Source organism: Megalops cyprinoides, chromosome 8 (genome assembly GCF_013368585.1).
Source record: "Megalops cyprinoides isolate fMegCyp1 chromosome 8, fMegCyp1.pri, whole genome shotgun sequence".
In the NCBI taxonomy this organism is placed as follows: Eukaryota; Metazoa; Chordata; class Actinopteri; order Elopiformes; family Megalopidae; genus Megalops; species Megalops cyprinoides.
Genome location: NC_050590.1, coordinates 34,009,040 through 34,016,593, shown reverse-complemented (window position 1 = coordinate 34,016,593; position 7,554 = coordinate 34,009,040). Strand labels below are relative to the sequence as shown.

General features: G+C 40.7%; 1 protein-coding gene across 2 annotated transcripts in view; it reads left to right on the top strand.

The window, feature by feature from the left end:
- Positions 1-7,554, top strand: part of peak1 (pseudopodium-enriched atypical kinase 1) — a 136,540-nt gene that overhangs the window by 63,176 nt on the left and 65,810 nt on the right. Inside the window, exon 1 of one of the 2 annotated variants that reach the window (XM_036535303.1) lies at positions 932-953. The exons of the other annotated variant lie outside the window; for it this stretch is intronic. The gene's annotated coding sequence lies outside the window, so the exon portion shown is untranslated. Of the gene's footprint in view, positions 1-931; positions 954-7,554 lie in introns of those variants that run through there. 2 annotated transcript variants of the gene reach the window in all.

Here is a 7,554-nt window from a genome sequence, read left to right as displayed (position 1 = left end):
AAGACATGATTCACAGTAACAAAGGCAGAAAAGACAAATATTGAGAGCGGGAGAGATCAGCTGAAGGGGGAGTTGCATGGGGGTGGAAGGGTGGGAATGTTATACAACAGGAATGTTCTTTGTACCGCCGGTAGGAATTAACAGAAAAATCCACGCGTGTCAAGTGAATCGCACAGCCCATTTTGGAGGGAGTGCCCTAATTGATCAGGGGATATCGAAGACAGGCAAACGAGCTGCGTGCAGTGACAGGAAAAAAGCTCTGTATTTTCGGGGTATCAGGGAAAGAGGCTGATGAATAGACATAAGATGCAGGTGATGGGCTTTCATCAACTCCTGGTCTCGCAGGCAGAGTTTGGTCCCCAAACAGCGTAGGCTGTACACAGCATACCTCTGAAAGAGCTTCATTAGCAAGCATTAGGAAGCTGATACGTTTCTCTGGGAATTGGCTGCAGTGGTGCTCTCTCTCTCTCTCTCTCTCTCTCTCTCTCTGTCTCTCACTCTCTCCCTACCTCCCTCTCTCTCTCTATCCCTTTCTCTTTCCCTCTAGCTGCATGCTCGTGCGTCGCTCTCTCTCCTCCTTCTCAGAGTCTGTCTTTAATAATGGAGCTTTTAGCCGTAACTGAATTATTGATACACTGAAAAAAAGGATGGTTGTGTATCAGGTATCGGGGAGCGACTGAGCCTTGGATGTCTTTTGCCAAAGGAGAGGGGGAGAGAGGGACGGCAGGGTTGGGGGGAGGTGTTTTGGGGGGGTGGGGAGGCCAAGTGTATTGCGCTCTCTCTCTCTCTCTCTCTCTCTCTCTCTCCCTCTCTCTCTCTCTCTCTCTCGCTCTCGCTCGCTCGCTCGCTCGCTCTCACGCTCTCTCCTGAGTGCCTCTTTCCTGCAGTCTCCATGTGGCTCTTCCTCCAGCTCCTCTGGCCTGATACTCTGCGTCGCTTCACTGAATCACTCCGTAAGTTGCACCCATTTTTTCCCCCTCCTCTTCTTTCCCAGCTCTGGCTCAAGGCAACTGTTGCTGGCAGCTCTCTTTGTGAGAGACAGGCAAGCTGCAGACAGACAGGCAGACAGACGGACAGACAGACGGGCTCGTTTGAGTGGAGCATGATAGGGAAGTCTCACTCAGTGCATAGCATGTGTGTTTCCAGCCAAGCATCCAGCATGTTAACGTTTTGTCTGTGCGTGCTTGTTTACATCCAGCTCAATAGTCACACAGTCGATCCATGTCACTGCAAGAATGCTTGCAGAATTACGTGGCACATTGTAAAAATTTACACTCTTCCCCCAGCACCACAACTGAGGCAGAGCGCAGTTTATAAATCAAGTTCAAATCCTTTTTCTGTTTGTTCTATTGACAAATTTGTCATTGTTTTTTGTGGACAACTGGCAATGTAAAACTCTTCATTTGCATATTCACTCACTTAAATTCAGATGGACAATCAGTTTTTTTTCCCCAATTTCTTGTATTCCAGAAGTTTCTCAAAGGATTATCGCTCCCTCCGTTACAGTGGAGAGGAAAGAAATGCGCCTTCATGAGATTTTGAATTCCACTGATACAGTGACTCATCTGGAAAAGTTTCATGTTGTTGAGTATTTATTGGCTCTGTGTATGTCGTGCTTTCAGCTGGATCTATCTATAGATGTAACAGAATCATTCAAATGTAGCTTATGGCTAAACCCATTACATTATTTTTAATGGAAGTCTGGGGGACAAAATGAAATGCCTTCGTTGGTGTCCAGAAAATGATTTCACAAAGCACTTGAGAGCACATACTGTCTGCCTGCTAAATTTGATTTTGTTTTTATTAGATTGAGCAGCACGGTCCACTGCCAATGTTTGTTGCACTTTGTATTTAAAATTACCATTGTTGTGAGGCCTGCCAAGTAATGTCAAATATGACATGCCTGCTGGATCAACTAAAACATCTCTTCATGTTGTTAACCCTTCATTTAGAGTCAGAGGTTGATATGAATTTTTGCAAGATCTAGAGGAGTTGTGTCCTGCATCAATGTGTCAGTATGTTATTGGTTTCAGTGTAGTATTATGAGACCAGGATATTCTACAACAAACACTTCAGTTTATGAAGCAAGTAATGGTTTGTAGGCTGTAACAGTTTAAGTACAAGAAATGGTTTGTAAATAGTAATGCTTGGTAGGTGAGTTACTGTTTGTGAACTGTAAAGATTTAATGCTTCGTAGGATGTAACGGTTTGCAGGCGAGTAATGGTTTGTGAGCTGTAATAGTTTGAAGGCTGTAATGGTTTGCAGACTCAAATGAATGGACTACAGTAGAGTGGAATGATTGACAGGTGAGTAATGCCTTGTGAGCTGTAACAGTTTGAAGTCTGTAACACTTTTGGGCTGTAATGGTTTATCAGCTAGTAATCCTTTAACACTTTGAAAACTGTAACAGAACAGTGTGTATTCGAATCATGCTTTGAAGGTTGTAACACTGTGGAGGAAGTGATTCATGCCCCAATACCATGACTCTGCACACGCACATGTCCTCTAATGTGACAGTACCCCCTTATAGTTGTGGGTCTTTTTGAGAGTAGTGAGGGGAGAGAAAGCAGAGAGACTGTGTGCAATCCCTCTCTATAGTCCTCTGTCCCTTTACTCTGTCCACCACAGTCTCAAATACCAAGATGAATGCAGTTTAATGCACCACCACAATTACCTTGACTGTTTATCTGGCATTAAGTACAGTTCACAGTATTGTGGTTACAGAAATGATACTTCCATGGAGACATAACAGCAGGAAATCAGGACTACCCATATGCACAAGGAAATTCGTAACTAGATATGTAGTACACAAGATGAAACAAGATCAGGTATTCACCAACACAGCTACCTGCATCTGTTCTTTATGACAGCAGACAGCCCAACCCCGGCTATGTAGAGAGTACATGTAAAATGTCTGAGAGGCATGATTCAAGGAGGAGTAGTTAAAACATAAATTATTATTGCTCATTAGTAGGGGTTCTGTCAGAATATTGTCCTCATAAGTCCTCCCATTCCTGATACTCACTGATTTCAAGATGGCTGTTAACACAAGCATGGGGAATGCTGTAGTGAATCCTTCTGTTCCTGAATGGAGTTATCTCTACCTTCATGCCAGCCCAAAAGACCCTTTTTGTCCCAAAGGGTTTTTTTTTGTCTTTTTTTTTTTTTTTTTTTTGATTGCTTCTAGTTTTTTCCCTCCCTCACTCCTGTCTCATTCTCTTACTGGGTCAGATTTGGAACAGGAATGATGTATGTCATTTCATGTCACAACAGGCCATGACCTACATGTCACACTGGTCCCAGCCATTGTCACACATGGCCTAGTGGTCACTGTCCACACTGCCTTTTAGGGCCTGAAAGAGGAGACTCCCTCAAAAGCCCTGTTCACGTAACAAATTCTTTGCACAACCAAGGTGACCTTCACCCCTGGATTAACAGTATTATAACAGCCATACCCATTGTGTGTTCCTTTGGCACATGGTATGGCATTGATATGACATTGTTAGCAGCACATTTTTGCATTCAAGCAAAAAGACATTGATCACCATAAATTAAGCAATATAGATGCCAAAAATACAATATGTATGTTCAATCTGAAAGGAGTTGCACTATACATTGATCACCGTAATTCAACCAATCTAGATGCCAAAAATACAATATTTATATTCAATCTTAAAGGAGTTGCACTATCTGAAATGTTTCATTTGTTTTCATATTCTTTTAATGTCAAATTGTTAATTAAATACATAATTTTTCCTGACTTTTAACAAGGTTTCTACTTTGTAATGTGGGATTTTAAAGTAGAGTAGAGTGTTTCAAAGTGGATGTTAATGTAGTAAATGGTTAGAGTCTTAAGCAGTTACTCACAGGACTCTGTTATATTTATCAAGGTGGACTAAAAGTCAATAAATACCCGGTGTCCTGTTTAAAGCAGGCTGAAGACTCTCCTGATATCAGCTGTAGCATGTTTTCTCCAGATTAGCTGAATGAACCTGCTTGACAAGTAGCTGCTTCTGCCTCATGAACATTGAAAACTGTTACCCATCAAATGCTATGCATTGGTTTTCATTTAGCTTGTTGTTGAATTAATGACTGAACATTTGGTCTGTTAGTGTTTTCCAGATTATGTTATGTAATCACCTGAGTGTTGTGCCCATTCATTGTGTGACTGCTATCACTGAATCTGAGCTATATATCCTTTTTTTTATTATGCAGGCCTTCTCCTGGCCCAATGTGTTTACATTAGGAAAAGCACTCATGTCCGTCATCGTAGATGGAATGAGATGTGTTTATGTTCAGCAGGATAGCATTATGTCTCCTGGTCCATCAATGGTCTGGAAGCCCCTTTACTTGTGTGTCCTGTGTTCCTAATGTCTTCTAAATCACTCTGGTTCCCCATCTTATTTGAAATGAGAATAGCCCCATGCTCCGGCCATCGAGAAAATCATGAAGAGAACATTGGATCTGTGTGCAATGAGTCTCAGACTGACAGACACTGACACACACATACACACAACACACACACACACACACACACACACACACACACAAAAGCACAGACCTCTACATACTGAATTGGTGTCAGTTTGATATTAATTCAGTCAGCTCAGGAAACTACTTGAAATTCAATTCATGAATTGAAAACTGCCTATCATTTTCTATAAAGATTTTCCAATTCTCAAATTGAATTTCAATTCATTTCCTCAACTGACTGAATTAAAATGGAATTGACCCCCCACTCTGACACAGACGTACACACACTCACAGACACATACATATACACACAGACTTTGAGACACACATATATACGCACAGACTAACACAAAGGCACACACACACACACACACACACACACACACGATGTTGCACTGTTTGAAGGAATGCAATCAAAGCAGGCTGCTCCATCCATAAATCTGTGGGGCTATTTGTTTGCCAAGGTGCTTATTTGTTGCAGTAATATAGTGATTTAGATTAGATTATTTCAGACAGTTTAATTCTGTCACTTTTAGCTGTAAAACGATACAATCGAAGAAAAGGGTATGTGTGTCACAGACAAACCATTGTTGGATTAAACATTCAGATGTAAACCAAGAACTCACAATATCAGAGTGATCAGCTTGTATGTCTTAATTGTCAAACATTTTTCTTTGGCAGAGAAACTATTGCTGTTTGCCTCCCTTTGCAGTGCTTTGATAGCCTTACATCTGGTCTTTCAGTTCTTCTGCACCAATGACAAAGTGTTCTAGGATAAACAAAGCCAGCAGACCATAGTGATGAACAGCAGCTTCATGAAGCCCAGAATGGACTGTCAGTCACTGACATTGAATCAAGGCTTCGTTCCCCTCAGTGAAATTCTGCTTTTGCTTCAAAGCGTTGAGAGCCAGACAACAAGTGAATCCCAGCCTTTGCGCATGCAGAAATGCAGATGTCTGACTGCAACTGCCTCTACCTAATTTTTTTCATTGTGGATTTTGTATGCTATGGTAGTTGTGCACTGACTGAGGGCTAGCAGCACCAAATGCTGTACTGTCTTCTTTGGGGGTTGGGGCAGTGCTCAAGGCCGCTGTTTATAATGAATCATAGCATTTGGGTTAGGATCTGTGTCTTTTGTCTGTTTAAATATCTCATTGTATCTGTTCTGCAACTGATAAAAAAATATGCTAAATAACTGATAAAAAATCCATTTAGGGATTTTTTTTTGTAAATAAATACAAACCATCAGTTTGTTGGCTTTTGTTTATATGGTTTATGTGAAATGTAATTTGAGTTTGTTGCTGAATAGTGTCAGTAGCAGAGATCACCACTGTGACCAGGTGCTTGGGACGTTCATAAGTTGTCAAGTGCAAAAAAAACTGTGACATCTAGACTCTTTGGAGCTTAGACTCTTAGTACTATATTGACTCATAGTATTGTGTTTCCTCGATTGAGATTCATGTACTTGATTTGATCATAGGCGGATTATGAGACAATGGGCCCCTGGGCACGGATGCATAAAGACCCCCCCCCGGCAGGGCAGGTACACAGGTTGACTTGCAGCCAACAGCACAATAACTAAATTCACCTGCATCTCAACAGGATTTACAGCGCACATACATACTGGACTCGTTGGTATTTGCACTCGGACTTGTCTTGGCCATTGGCTTCGCCAAATATTCTAGTTGGTCTCAACTGAGTCCAGCTGCCTTTAAAAAATACATGTTGTTTTTTTTTCTCAAGTAACTCCTTTCAACAAAATCATTGATTAACCCTTTCACGCGTACGGTCACACCGGTGTGATCAGCCGTTTGGCATGTATGCTAACACCGTTGCGATTAGAATGTGAGATTTGAAACATTCTAGCTAATTTTAGCTTTGAGGAAACAACGATTTAACATTAAACAATATAGAAAATGCGGCAGTGAAAACTATGGGAAGCATAAAATGCTAATGAAAACATAACGAACCATGTAACGTAACACGCGTGCTACATAGCATAAAATAAGTTAGCAAGCTTGTTCAGAAAACGGGTATTGGTTTAATTAATTTCAAAATCCATCTAGAGCGGGCATTGACATTGACATTGACATCAGCTTTGTGTGACTGTTAAGTGAAAAGGCTATACTTAAAGTAAACAATATGACCTAATTTGATTTTGCTTTTTGATCATCACAAATACGGTACAACACCCTCTCGGGGTGGGGGTTACATGATGTTTTGTCTTTGGAGAGTGTTGAGTATGATATCAAGTGAAATGGCTACACTTAAAGTAAATAATAGCGTATGGCCTAATTTGATCCTACAATGCTGTTACACTGCAATTGCTTTTTGATCATTACAAATAATAGTGCAAAATGGTCATCTTAAAATAGAAGATATACTGTGTCTCTAGCATCACACAAAAATTATAAACAGGTAAGTAAGTAGTCTCGAAGAGGATTCTTTTTTTTCTGTCTTGGTCTTGACTCTGTCTCTCTCATTTGGACTCAGTCTTGACTTGGACTCAAACCTCTTTGGACTCGGTCTTGACTTGGACTCAACTAGTCCTGGTCTTGGACTTGTCTTGGACTCGACAAAAGTGGCCTTGACTAGAGCTCTGTCTATCGACTATACTATAGTCTATACTCATTAATCTAATGGGAATGGACATTTGTAGCCCACACAAGCTTCTCTTTCTTGAAAACGATTAATAGGCTTAACAATATCTGCAATAAATAGGGCATTCCCTGAGTTTTGCAATAGGTGGGCCCCTATAAACTTTTATAAAATTCAAAATAGTTTTTTTATGTTCATGTAAGGAAACTCACTTGTCCCAGTTAAGGTCTAACATTAAATATAGGCTATTTAAAGGAGCATACAGTTAAATATGGTCAAGATACACCACAAAAAATAAATAATAATGAAAAAATCATTCAATGTAGGTTATCTGATATGCATAATATTTCACAGAGCATTCTTCAACAGGCAGCACCTCAAATATCCCGCCCTGCCCTGTAAAAAATCTACTGTTGTATGGCCAGGAAGTTGTAGATTGGTCTGCAGGCCCATGTTATATGATTGAGGGGCCCCATTCAGAC